Source organism: Coenobita brevimanus, chromosome 95, assembly GCF_032717465.1.
Source record: "Coenobita brevimanus isolate Jiangsu-jjx chromosome 95, ASM3271746v2, whole genome shotgun sequence".
NCBI lineage: Eukaryota > Metazoa > Arthropoda > Malacostraca > Decapoda > Coenobitidae > Coenobita > Coenobita brevimanus.
The window spans coordinates 9820419-9835033 of NC_137048.1; the positions used below are offsets into that span (position 1 = coordinate 9820419).

At 44.3% G+C, this 14615-nt stretch overlaps 1 protein-coding gene across 1 annotated transcript in view; it reads right to left on the bottom strand.

Moving 5' to 3' along the window:
• LOC145413232 (solute carrier family 22 member 7-like) overlaps positions 1-14615 on the bottom strand; it is a 40243-nt gene that overhangs the window by 10763 nt on the left and 14865 nt on the right. The gene's annotated exons all lie outside the window — the stretch shown is intronic.

Here is a 14615-nt window from a genome sequence, read left to right on the forward strand (position 1 = left end):
AAGTTCCAACACCTTTTCCTAAGCGATTTGTTTTGCTTATTACACCTTACTTTCCTCTTCTGTGTTACGTAAGTCTTTCCAATACCGCCATTCGCCATACCCTGCATTAGTAATGTATGAAAGGATATTAACCAGCCATATCGAGAAACAAATCGCTGAGGAAGAGATGTTGGAGAGCTTTCATAATCGTAATTACATGAATTTAATAACAGTGAAAAAATGTCACACTCCCGACCACGCTATCAGTTTCCTTACTTCTGTCTTTACTCATTTTTGCCAAGAAAGAATTCAAATGGGTAGTAAAGCAAGCATTTGGATGGCAGAAGTGTATCGCAAAAATTGCTTCTATTCAAAAGGAAGTGGATAAAGCTGCAATTTCCCTCCATTTCAGATATTTGGTCACTTTTTTTTTTTTTTTTTTTTTTTTTTTTTTTGCATCTTGTTATGCTGGGTGTTTTTAGTCCGACCTCTCGTCCTAAAGACACCAGCGACTGAGCGGGGTCCTCTTTCTAGACCGGAAGTAGTACACTTACAAAGGAACAGGGCATAAAAACTCGGCAGTATACCTTAACACATCTGTTGTCTCGATTCAATCTCCTTACAATACACATACAAAGATATACTGAATATGGAGGAGATAAAGGGACAGGGTGACTAATACTAGTACAACGTGTCCACAGGCAAAGTATTGATGTCTGAGTCAGTGTATAATTTCACTTCAATACACATATATAACTTGTCACATGGGCACGGTATTGATGTCAGAGCCAGTGCACAATTTCCATTCAATATACACATCAAGCTACACTACATGCGAATAGGGTGAAGTGACAAGTTAATTAATACTAGCGTACATATCACATGGGCACGGTGTCTATGCCAGAGTCAGTGCATAAGAGAATGTCACTTAGCCGCGATGACACTGATCACACGTTCTGTGTTTTGGACTGTCCTTAGTTGGTTAGCCTCAGGCCGCACACTAGTACATTACCCTGGTTCCAGAGGGCTTAAGCATAAACAGAGTACCTTGGATAAACTAGCGAAGAAACCTTAGTGTATTGTTTCTGTCTCACTGCTCACATCACTGATTGTCACTTGCACTAAGTCTTTAACACGACTCTGGGGGTTGGAGGTGTCGTCACTGGATTCCTGAGGCCTGGGGTTAACTGAGGTGGCGCCTGGGAGTGGGAGGGGGCCCTTTGGGAGAGCTCTCCTGTAGGAGGCACGGTACAGCTCTCGGGGGCGACATGACCCGGGCACGTGTCTCGTCTGGGGTGCAGGGAGGCCCTTCCGTCTGGGGGCCTCGACTTGGTAAGTGGCCCTCGGGACTATGGCCAAACAGTGTCAGGAGTCGGGCCTGCCTCTTCTTACTCCTGGCAGAAGGCTGATGGAGAGCGGGGCCGGAATGGTCCTGCCTTGGGGTCTGCCGCTGGCTGGCCCTGGGAGGCCTGGTACTGCAGTCGCCTTTAGGTTGGGGCGCCGTCAGGGGTTGACTGTGGCACCTCTCCTGTGGGGTGTCCATAAGGGGCCAGTGTCGTCCAGGGGCAGACCGTAGGGCGGGAAGCCGGTCTTCAGTGACAGGACCTCGCTACCACTCCTGGAATGGCAGCACCTCCGGGGAACCACACCTAGAGGGAGAGAGAGAAGGGCATCCCATGCAGCCGAGAGGTAGTGAGCCGGCCGCACAAGGGGCCTTCCCCTCCAGGAGAACCCTCGAGACTGCGGATGAAGGGCCTACAGCGGCCGTCCTTTCCTCAACGTGCACAGTGGCCATCGTTCCGGTTCCAAAGTCTCTAGGGGTTGCAGCAGGACGTACAGTGGCCGTTTCTTCACCAGTACGTACAGTGGCTGTTACTGCGGTCCTGCTCCCGAAGGAGGAAGAGGCAGATGAGGAACATACAGTGGCCGTTCCCTCCCTGGCACGTACAGTGGCTGTTGCCGCAGGTCTGCCTGCCCAACAGGAAGTAGCTGAGGGACGTACACTGGCCGTTCCCTCCCCGGTACGTACAGTGGCCGTTACCACGAGGCTACTCCCGCAGGCGGAGGAGGAAGTGGATGAGGGACGTACAGTGGCCATTCCCTCCCCAATGCGTTCACTGGTCATCGTCGCGGTTCCACTCCTCCTGCCTTTGCCTGTCGGTGTGTGCTCAATAGCTAGCACACTGAGGAGGACTCCAGGTGTGGCTGCAGCAGAAGGATGTACAGTGGCCGTTCCTTCCCCGATGTGTACAGTGGCCGTCGTCGCAGGGCTGCAGGGGGAGACAGCTGAGGGACATACAGTGGCCGTTCCCTCCCTGGTACATACAGTGGCCGTTACTGTGGTGCTGCCTGGGACTGTATCTGGAGCAGTCCCACCTCGATCCTGACGAGGGCTGGTCCGGCCGAGAAGTAGTGTCGTATTCCTGTGATGTCGCGGTTGGGTAGGTTGAGGGGAAGAGGGACATGGGCAGGGTGTACCTGGGCCCGTTTCGCTCTCTGGCCGGGCAACTGTCATCCGGCCTACCGTGGTGTCCTGAGGTGGGGGGTCTGGCTGCAGGAGCATGCATATTACATCTCTGTGAGACTCAAACTCACTTCGCCATGGTAGGTTTAAGTGATGTGTGGACGTCACATATTTTTTTTTAATGCAAGGAAGAAGAAACCAAAGGCCAGTACTTCGGATGATTGTACCCTCCAAAAGAGGCCAAAAACAAGAAAACAAAGAGCCAAATTCAAGATCAGTTCATTTCGAGATGCCTCTACACACCGCGTTTGAAAGACTTGGGGCCATAGTTAATAGGAAGTACAGACAGAGGGAGACAGTTCCAGAGATGACCTGTTGTTTATCCTTACTATCCACAAACCTTGACTTACTACAGTGTGGATGGTAATTAACTGAAGCTTTTCCGGTCACGTTGGTTAATATATATATAACCTGTGAACCATAATGACCAGAAGAGCTTAAATTTAATATCACCCATTAGATCGGGGTGTGTTGGAAAACTGTCATTAATATGTGACGGCCACACATCTTTTAAACATGCAGTGGTGAGGGCGTTCCACACAGGTGAGGGTGCTTCATGGTGCGATGTTATCAAAAATGACTCTGATATATATGTAACTTGTGCATCAATACTGAACATATATATACAAACGCTAGTACAAAAACACGAGAACTTTCACGTTTCGCCATCAGTGCTTGCCCATGTCACGATTTCATCTTCGCTCCTTCCTCGTCTGTGCAAGAAGACGACGATAACGGAAAAGAATAAAAGAATATTATTTATGTGTTCAATGGGGAGTTGTCTGATGAGTTTAACGATACATCTTAGTGATATATATATTTTTCTTACATTCTTTTCAGGCTAGAAGTTCATTGATTATTGTTCTAAATTAATGCCCAGTATTAACTTCACAAATTGAGCGAAGAGATGCCATAAAATTTAGAATCGGTGTTTTGTAGAATTTTAACTACAACATTTTTTGTTATAGGAATGATGTACAAATTTCGGTCAATATTTATCAGAAGCCACGGCAGGAAGTCAGTTAGTATGATGCGTTTTCTGTCTCCATCTCATCATTTGCTGACACTTTTCTTCTATACCACTTCCGTCGCAGATTAACTCCTTCACCCCTAAGGTCATTAATCCTCCCTGGGGTCATTAATCCTCCCTGAGGGTCACTAATCCTCCCTGGGGGTCACTAATCCTCCCTGGTGATCATTAACTCTCCCTGGAGGTCATTAATCCTCCCTCACTAATGCTCCCTGGGGGTCACTAATCCTTCCTGGGGGTCACTAATCCTCCCTGGTGGTCATTAATCCTCTCTGGGGGTCATTAATCCTCCCTGAGGGTCACTAATCCTCCCTGAGGGTCACTAATCTTCCCTGGGGATCATAATCCTCCCTGGGGTCACTAATCCTCCCTGGGGATCATTAATCCTCCCTGGGGGTCATAATCCTACTTGGGAGTCATTAATCCTCCCTTGGGATCATTAACAACCCCAGGGATCATTTGCGAGGGAAGTGTTATACAAGAAAAGTGTCAGCAAATGGTAAGGTATAAACACAAAACATCTCAAAACACTTCAGTTCCAGTCGTGGCTTCTGCAAAACGCTATCCTAAACTTTCACCACTCAGTAATCATTTTCCATTCCTAGTTCAAAACGGCCATCATCCGCTCACCTGATGTAGTGCTGCCTACTCCTTCCTTCACATATTTATTTTTTTCTGTGTCTGCCCTCCTCTCTTCCTATTTCTTCCATCTTTCCTGTCACTTTTTATTACTCTCCTTTCCTTTCCAGGTGGCTTTACATTGAGTGACAAGCCTAATGGTTTGCTGTATGCCAGGAAACCATTTATAACGCTGTGTGGTAACCATATAACTAACCCATACGAGTTCCCTACATATCAACAATGGGTTGGCGGAGGGTTAGTGCCACTCCCCGTAAAACAACTAACTCAAAGAAAAACCCCCACCCCTTATGGGATTATGGCGTCTGGCTGCAGATAGATAGACAGAAGAATAACAGATAATTACAGTAGCTTTGGGAGTTGCCAGACACCGCTTTATGGCACTATTGCCCACCGTGGGGCAAGTGTTTCATTAACACAGAGAGTAGGACAGCATGCTTTCCGATACAAGTTTCTCTAACTGTCAACATCAAACTACATGCACAATATACACCACACTTCCTTTTCAAAAAAAGTAAAATGGCTTCAGAAAATCAAACCTCGGAGTCCCCGGGGGGTGGAACATAAGTTCCCCCACCATCAGCCCCTCTCCCGATGACGACTCAGAGAGATCCCTGGATCCACTGTCTGACTCACTTCTTCTTCATTTCTGCAACATTCGCGGCCTTTCCTCTAACTTTCTCTCTGTCGAACACCACCTCTCCTCCACTAAACCTAACCTTCTCTTCTTGACAGAGACTCAGCTGTCTGAGACAAGTGACAGCAAACCCTTTTCTGTTTCCTCCTACTTTCTCTATACTCATTTCAAAGCCAAAGGTAGATGTTGTGTATATATACACAACGATTTATCTTGCTCTTGTGTTCCTGAACTTGATTCTTCTGAATTCTCTACACTCTGGCGTCGGCTTTCCTGTCATTCTCTGACTAAATATATCTGTGCTGTTTATATATCCACTAATTCTACTGACTATCAAAAATTCTTTGACTATCTTACTTCTACGATGGAACACATTCTATCCATTTCTCCTTTCTCTGAAATCTACATTCTAGGAGATTTCAATGTTCACCACCACCAGAGAAATTACCAATATGCCGTAAGTGCTTGTGATAGATTAAAAGCATCTACTTGCCCGAGTGCCAGGGGGTTAACTCACCCTCTTCAGGCCCACAGTGGGGGGCGGAGGGACGTTGGTTACAAGATTGTGACAACGAGAGTAAATTCTTACCTGGTCGTGGTGTAGTGGTATGCTGCCTGGCTCTCACCTGAGAGTCCTGGATTCGATTCTCGGCATTTTGGTAATTTCTCTGATGATTTTTTCCTTGTAAAAATACAGGTTCTCTCTTCATTCTGACTTGCCGTAAGTGCTTGGGATAGATTAAAAGCATCTACTTGCCCGAGTGCCAGGGGGTTAACTCACCCTCTTCAGGCCCAGAGTGGGGGCGGAGGGACGTTGGTTACAAGATTGTGACAACGAGAGTTAACTTTTACCTGGTCGTGGTGTAGTGGTATGCTGCCTGGCTCTCACCTGAGAGTCCTGGGTTCGATTCCCGGCATATTGGTAATTTCTCTGATGATTTTTCCTGTGTAAAAATACAGGTTCTCTCTTCTTTCTTCGTTCACCACCACCTTTGGCTCTCCTCTCCTTTCACTGATACACCTGGTGAACAAGCCTACATCTTTTCTATCCTTAATGTCCCAGAGCAGCTTGTACAGCACCCTACCCGTATCCCTGACCGCCTTGGAGAGAGCTCCAACATACTTGACCTCTTCCTCACAACTAATCCTTCTGCTTACACTGTTAATCTTTCCTCTCCATTGGGCTCCTCCAATCACTACCTAATTACCTTAGCCTGTCCTATCACTGTGGTACAGCCTGTGGACCCTCCAAAGAAATGTCGTCCGTGGCACTTTGGAGCTGCTGATTGGGAGGCCCTCAGGCAGTACTTTTTTTTATTTTCCATGGAATGATTATTGCTTTCATGGCCGGGAGCCATCTGAGTGTGCCTTGTGCATTATGGAGGTTATTCTCTGGGCCATGGAAGCATACATTCCTTTCTCATATCCATTGACTAATGCAAGAAAGCCTTGGTTTGATCACGCTTGTTCTAATGCTGTTTGCAACAAGGAGAGGGCCTATAAAAGGTACCAGAGCCAACCCACCCCTGATTCACATCTTGTTTATGTTTCTGCCCAGAATCGTGCTAAGTCTGTTCTTCTCACTGCAAAAATTAATTTCATCCTTACTAAATGCTCTCAACTCTCCAACGCGAATTCTTCCCTCTCCTCCTGGCACCTTCCCAAAAAACTTTCTAACAACTTTACCTGATCATCCTTCCCTCCTCCTTTCTATTCTGATGGCTCTGTATCTGTTTCTTCTACTGATAAAGCAGATCCCTTCACTCAGACTTTCTCCTCCAGTTCTACCTTAGACGATTCCGGTCCTGTTTTTCCATCGCTTCCCCCCTCAGACTTCCTCATGGGTGACATTAAAATTTCTTCAGCTAATGTATTTTCTGCCATCACTGGCCTCAATCCTAACAAGGCATATGGACCTGATGGAGTCCCTCCTGTTGTCCTCAAGAACTGTGCTTCTGTGCTTACACCCTGCCTAGGTAAACTCTTTCGCCTTTGTCTGTCAACCTGTACAGTCACGATTACTAATCTCAGACCAGAGGTCCGTGGTGGGCAGTGTTATGGCCACACTCTAGCCACGCATTCGAACACAGCCTCTGCACAACTGGGCAGGGCAAAGAACTGTAACCAGGTGGTTTGAAGCTTACTACTCCTCATATCTTTGATATCACCATATTCTTATGGTTTCTCCTCCATAATATAATTATCTGTGTTTATTGACAGGGGGCGACATTGCTTCAACCAGTCTGCAATTAAGCAATTTGCAAGGAGTAAAAAAACATGGCCCACTACATGTGGGTATTGGCATTATATATACCGTAACAATGATTTATGAATTAACGGCATTAATTGGCACACATTTTGACCAGAGGGGGCATGCAGCTAAGACGTCGAGTAGGAATAGGGCAATCATTCCCACTGGATGGCAACGGCATAGATATAAACAAGCCTAGATACCGCATCGCCCACTTCAGTACAGCTGCTATGCATCTTTGCGGCAGTCATCTTGGAGCGGGCAAGCATGTAATAGTGAGGCTTGTTTTAGAGTGAATTCAGACTTTGAAAATGAATGCTGTTGTGGTGGAGGTGGTGATGGTGGTTATTAATGTGGTGATGGTGATGGTGGTTATTGTTGTGGTGGTGGTGATGGCTGTTGTGGTGGTGATTGTGGTTGTTGTAGTTGTTGCGGTGGTGGTTGTGGTGGTCATTGTTGTGATGGTGGTTATAGTTGTTGTTGCTGCTGTTGTTGTTGTGGTGGTGGTGGTTGTGGTGATGGTTGTAGTGGTGGTGGTGGTTGTTGTGGTGATTTTTTTGTGGTTGTTGTCGTTGTTGCTGTTGTTGTTGTGGTGGTGGTGGTGGTTGTGGTTGGTTGTGGTTGTGTTGGTTGTTGATGTTGTTGTTGTTGTTGTTATGGTGGTGGTGGTTGTTGTGTTGTTGGTTGTTGCATTGTTGGTGGTGGTGGTTATTTTTGTGGTGATTGTTGTTGTGGTTGTTGCTGTGGTGGTTATTGTGGTGGTTGTTGTTGTGATGGTGGTTGTTGTTGTGATGGTGGTTGTTGTTGTGGTTGTGGTTATTGTTGTGGTGATTGTTGTTGTGGTGTTTGCTGTGGTGGTTATTGTTGTGGTTGTTGTGATGGTGGTTGTTGTGGAGGTGGTTGTTGTTGAGATGGTGGTTGTTGTGAAGGTGGTGGTGGTTGTTTTTGTGGTTGTTGTTGTGGTGGTGGTTATTGTTGTGGTGGTGGTTATTGTTGTGGTGGTAGTTATTGTTGTGGTGGTGGTTATTCTTGTGGTGGTTGTGGTGGTGTTGGTGGTGATTGTTGTTGTGGTGGTGGTGGTTGTTGTGATTGTGTTTTTTTTTGTGGTGGTGGTTGTTGTAGTGATGGTGGTTGTTGTGGTGGTGGTTTTTGTGGTTGTTGTGGTGATGGTGGTTATTGTTGTGATGGTGGTGGTTGATGTGCTGGTGGTTGTGGTGATGGTGGTGGTTGTTCTTGTGATGGTGGTGGTTGTTGTTGTGGTGGTGATTGTTGTTATGGTGGTGGTTGTGGATGTTGTTGCTGTTTTGGTTGTGGTGGTGGATTGGTGCTGGTGGTAGTGGTTGTTGTTGTTGTTGTGGTGGTGGTGGTGGTGGTGGTGGTTGTGGTGGTGGCTGTTATGGTGGTGGCTGTTGTTATGGTGGTAATGGTCGTGGTTCCTGGTTCATCTGGAATATGAACTCGGTGGACTGCAGGCTTAAATTTCCCTTCTGCAACCCACCATCCTGCTTTCGGAGGATAGGGAAGCAGCTGAGGGACTTTTGCATAACCAGACAGTTGAGACGCTCTCGCTCTCGGTATCTACTATCTATCTATTGCCAGACGCCTAAATCCCGTTTGGGGTGGCCACAAACAAATCACCTCCAGGTCGTCCTGTTCCCCGCCATTTCACTCCCCTGCTTCCAGCTCAAACCCCCCTCTCTCATATACCCCTCCACCCCATCCCTCCATCTCATCCTCGGCCTCCCCCTCCATCTTCCCCCCTCCACCTCACTCACATACACTCTCTTCGTCAGTCTTTCACCCTCCATCCTCTCCACATGGCCAAACCACCTCAGTGTGTTCCTCATAACACTTCCTATCACATCCACATCCACACCACAACGCTCCTTTATATCCTCATTCGTCAGCCTGTCTCTCCATGTGACTCCACAGGCTCCTCTTAAATAACTCATTTCCACTGCTCTCACTCTTGACTTGTGTCCCTCCAACAACGTCCAAGCTTCACTTCTATACGTTAGAGTTGGTATCACAATACTGTCATGTAGTAACTTTTTCACTACCATGCTCACTTCCCTGTTTCTTATCACTGCTTTCAAAGAACCAGCAACCTTTCTTCCCTGCTGTACCCTTTCAAGCACTTCACCCTCCAAACCTCCATCCTTACTCATCACACTACCCAAGTACTTGAACGTACTCACTTTTCCAATTCCTCACCATCCAACCTCGCTGTACATTCACTGACTTCACCTCTCTCAAAGACCATCACTTTACTCTTCCCTACATTCACCTTTAGATTCCGTTTCTTGCACACTCTCCCAAACTCATCCACCAAGCCTTGCAGCTCCCCTTCGTCTTCACTCAACAACACAGTATCATCTGCCAACAACAGTACAGGGAGTTTCCAAACACTATCTTCCCTCACCAGGGCCACTCCAACATCCACTACCCTACCTTGTACCTTTTTTATTACCCTATCCATGAACAGATTGAACAACGATGGAGACATGACACATCCCTGTTTCAACCCAACCTCCAAAGAGAAAAATTCACTTAGTTCACCATCCACAAGCACTCCAGCCTTAGCACCATCATACATACTCTTCACAGCATTCAACAACTTTCCATCTACTCCATATATTCTTAATACTTTCCACAATCCTTGTCTATCCACCCTGTCATATGCTTTCTCCAAATCCATGAAAGCCGCATACAACTTCTTTCCCTTCTTTAGAAACTTTTCCACTCAAGATCTAAGAATGAATATCTGATCTACACAACCTCTTCCCTTCCTAAAGCCTCCCTGTTCTTCTCCAACTAATTCCTCTGTTCTTTCTCTAACTCTGTCAATAAGTATTCTACCATACACTTTTCCTATTATACTAAGAAGACAAATGCCCCTATGATTACCACACTCTTCTTTTTCCCCTTTTCCTTTGCACAAGGGAATAATTATACCTGACTTCCAATCCTCCGGGACTCTACCTTCCTCCCAGGCCAATCTGCACATCTTCCACATCCATTCTACTACTATCTCTCCCCCATGCTTCAGCATTTCACCACACACTTCATCAATTCATGGGGCATTCCCCAATTTAACTTTCTTCATTGCTTCCACAACTTCTATCCTACTGATTTCTTCCTGTCTTCTCACCTCCCTCCTTCTCCTAGCCATTCCCCAGCCACTTATACTCGCATTGCTTCCATCCTGTATGTTCAACAATTCCTTAAAGTGTTCTCTCCATCTGCTCATTTTTTCTCCCTTCTCCATTAGTAATCTACCATTTTTATCTTTCACTCCCCTGCTAACCTCACTTCCACCCTTTCATACTCTCTTCACCTCTTTCCAGAACATTTTCTTACAGTCCCTCCACTTTACATTCAAATTCCTTCCAAATTCCTCATCCACTCTCTTCTTACTCTCTCTTACTAATCTTTTCACCTCTCTCTTTCTTTCTACATATAACTCTCTCTTCTGCCTCTCAACTTCTTCCATGCCCCTATTTCTCATCCATTCAATGTATGCTTTCTTCTTTTGTGCCACAGCCTGTCTCACCTCTTCAGTCCACCATGCTGCTCTTTGCACCCTCCTCCATCTTCTCTTCCTCCCACACACCACATCACATATTCCTTCTGTAAATATCCTGCACACACCTTCCACGTCCCCAAATTCATATATGCCCAATCGTTCCTCCACTTCTCTCTTATACTCTGCCTTTTTCTCATCCTCTTGTAACCTTTCCATTCTCCTTGCAACTACTCCTTCCTCTCGTCTTTCCCTTCTTCTATTCCTCCATCTTACTTGTATCCTAATTCTGGCCACCACTAAGTAGTGGTCAGAAAGTCCACTCCCCCAACCTCTATAAGCTCTTGCATCCATTACACATCGCATCCTTTCGTCCACACGCACATAATCAATCATTGCCTTCCTTTCATTCCGTTCACCACCCACCCTTCTCATCACTCGCCATGTATACCTGTGGATCATTTTATGCCTGAAGAGGGTATTGGGTATCACCAACCCCCTCCCAGCACAAATGTCCACTAACGCACTGCCATTCTCATCTATCGCAGCAGACACACCCCACTCACCAACTATTCCATCCACCTTCACATTCCCTACTTTACCATTCATATCACCGATCAAAAACACTCTCTCATTCCTTCCAAACTTTTCCATGCACACTTCCACATTTGTCCAGAACTCTTCTCTCACTCTGCTAGCACGATCTTGCTTTGGTGCATACATACACACAATCGCCCACATTTGTATTCCAACTTTCAACTTTACCCACACAATCCTTGATCCAACTGATCCATACTGTCTTATGCTCTTCTTCCATCTTTTACTCACAACTATACATACTCCTTCCTTTGCCCTCTCATTCTCACCTACCCCTGCACATATACCCCATCCATACTCCCATTCTCTCACACTTTCTCCTCTCCATTTTGTTTCAGTCATTCCACATACATCCACTTTTGAATCCTCAAGCACCTGGACAATCTCTCTTTCTTTCACCTCATCATTCGCTCCTCTTACATTCCACGTAGCCATTACCAAGTCCTTTGTCCGGTCCTGGGTCGTCATCGTTTGGTCAGTCCTTGTCCGAGGCTTCTTGTTTGTTTTTTAGTTAGTTGTTTTCCGGGGAAGGGCACTAACCCTCCGCCAACCCTTTTAGTCGCCTTTAACGACAACCAGGGATACTGGGGGAGTATTCTTGAAAAAAAAACCTACCCCCAGGGGGGTCACCATAGATATATTCCGACGCTTTCTACACCCAAAAGCAGCACAGTGCTGTTGCATTTCAAGGTAAATAGTGGTCAGCTTTGACCATCGTCAGGAACACGACATCGTCTGCCTCTACCGTTCCAAGATGGCGGCCGCGCAGACGCATCTAAAGTAGTGTCATTTGGCATCTAGGCTTATTCATAACTATGGGCAACGGGGCCTGTTATCACTAGAGAAAAATATTCAGTTCAAAGTACTAGTCATAGTAAATTTTTGTCAATAAGTATTATAAAGCATTCTTACTTAGAATATGTCGTGTGAATGCCGGCTGCTGTGTCAATCGTGGATATTTCTCTGCTATAACCTATCAACAGCTCGGTTAAAGGCTCGCCTCAAGAAATAGGTCAGTGAAATAAACAGATTAATAAAACACAATATGAAATTCAAATATAATCATGCACTCATTATTGACTAAAAATAACAGTTATAACCAAACTTGTCTATTTCTTACCATGTATATATTACTTGAGAAAATATAATATGTGAAACAAAAGTGCTTCAGTGATGCCTAGAAAATTGTTCATTGAAGCCCTAAACCTTTCTGAAACGATGGTGGAGTGTGTCTGACTGTGTAGCCTACGCCTGGCCACGACTTTGGCTAACTCTCTGGTCAGAGATTAGTGATCACGAGTATACCTTTCCTTCTTGCTGGAAGTTTGCTCTCAGCCAGTTCCAAAGAAGGGTGACCGTTCCCAATTTTCTAACTATCGTCCAATTGCTTTAACATCCTGTGTTTCAAAATTTTTCGAGTCAAGTCTTAATAGAAAAATTTTATGGCATCATTCCTATCACAACCTCCTTTCTGATCGTCATTGTGGGTTCCGTCAAGGACTCTCCACTGGCGAACTTCTCACCTATCTTTCAGACTCCTGGTCATCCTCCTTTCGGAACTTTGGTGAAACCTTTGCCATTGCACTTGACAACTCAAAGGTTTTCAATCGAGTCTGGCATAAATCTTTAATTTCCAAACTGCCCTTTTACAGTTTCTATCCTTCTATCTGTGCCTTCATCAATAGCTTCCTTTCTGGTCGTTCTATAGCTTATTTGTAGACGGCCATCGTTCTTCTCCTAGATCTATCAACAGTGGTGTTCCTCAGGGCTCTGTCCTATCACCAACTCTCTACCTTTTATTCATCAGTGATCTTCTAAGCCTTACATCCAACCCTATCCACTCGTTTGCTGATGATTTCACCCTTCACCTATCTATTCGGTTCCCGCAACGTCCATCACAGCAGTTACTTCAACAAACAAGGGATGAGGCTATGGCACACCTTATGTCTGACTTGGCTCATATCTCTGACTGAGGTAAAAATAATCTTGTTGTTTTTAATGCTTTAAAAACTCAGTTTTTACACCTATCAACCCAACACAATCTTCCACAGGAGTGCCCTGTAAGGTTTAATAATATCCAACTCAATCATGCATCATCCTTGAACATGCTTGGGGTTTCATTCACTCGGGACTTATCTTGGAAAACTCATATTGCATCTCTTGTAAAATCTGCTTCCATGAGATTAGGTATGCTAAACCAACTCCATGCCTTCTTTACCCTCGCAAAGTTGTTGACTTTATACATAGGTCTTATTCGCCCCTGTTTGGAGCACAACTCTCACGTGTGGGGAGGCTTCCCACATACAGCTCTTCTCGATAGGGTGGAGTCAAAGGCTTTTCGTCTCATCAACTCTCCTCCTCTTAGTGCCTTCCTTCAACCTCTGTCTCTTCGCAGCACTGTTGCATCTTTATCTCTTTCCTATCGATACTTCAGTGATCACTGCTCCTCTGAATTGTCTGCTTGCATCCCGCCACCTCTACGACGGGTGCTTAGCACCTGTCTAGCAACAAACTCTCATCCCTTTTCTGTCCAACACTCTAATGCAAGAGTTAACTGTTATTCCCAGTCTTTCATTTATGCAACAGGTCAACTCTGGAACTGTCTCCCTCTGTCTGTATTTCCTACTTCCTATAATCTCCAGTCTTTTAAACGCTGTGTGTCCAGGCATCTTGAAATGAACGGATCTTGAATTTGGCTCTCTTTTGTATTATTTTTGTTTTTTCTTGGAAGGAACGGTTTGCGGGCTCCGAGCTTTTGGTTCCTTCTTTCTTGTATAAAAAAAAAAAAAAGGTACCTACGCATTGGCTTAAGTCAGATAATTTTCACATCTGCATGACTGTAGCGTAGTATTAGTAAGATTTCAGAAATTGTAATGCTGAATTATCTTCATTATTATTATTATTGTTATTACTATTATTATTATTGTTATTATTATTATTATTATTATTATTATTATTATTATTATTATTACTGTTGTTGTTGTTGTTGTTGTTGGTGGTGGTGGTGGTGGTGTTGTTATTATTATTATTATTATTATTATTATTATTATTATTATTATATTAGTATTATTATTGTTATTGTCATTATTACTATTATTATTATTATTATTATTTTTATTATTATTATTATTATTATTATTATTATTATTATTATTATTATTATCATTATAATAATAATAATAATAATAATAATTATTATTATTATTATTATTATTATTAATACTATTTTAGTATTAGTACTATCATGATCATCATCATCATCATCATCATCATCATTATTATTAGTATTGTTATTATTATTATTAGGAGAAAGTACTATTTTCTAATAGCGCAGAAACAATATAAACCTACCGTAATTAATTAACATTGTAAAATTTCATCACTTCTCAAAATGCTTCACACTGCCAGACTACGAATAAATAAATTAATTAATAA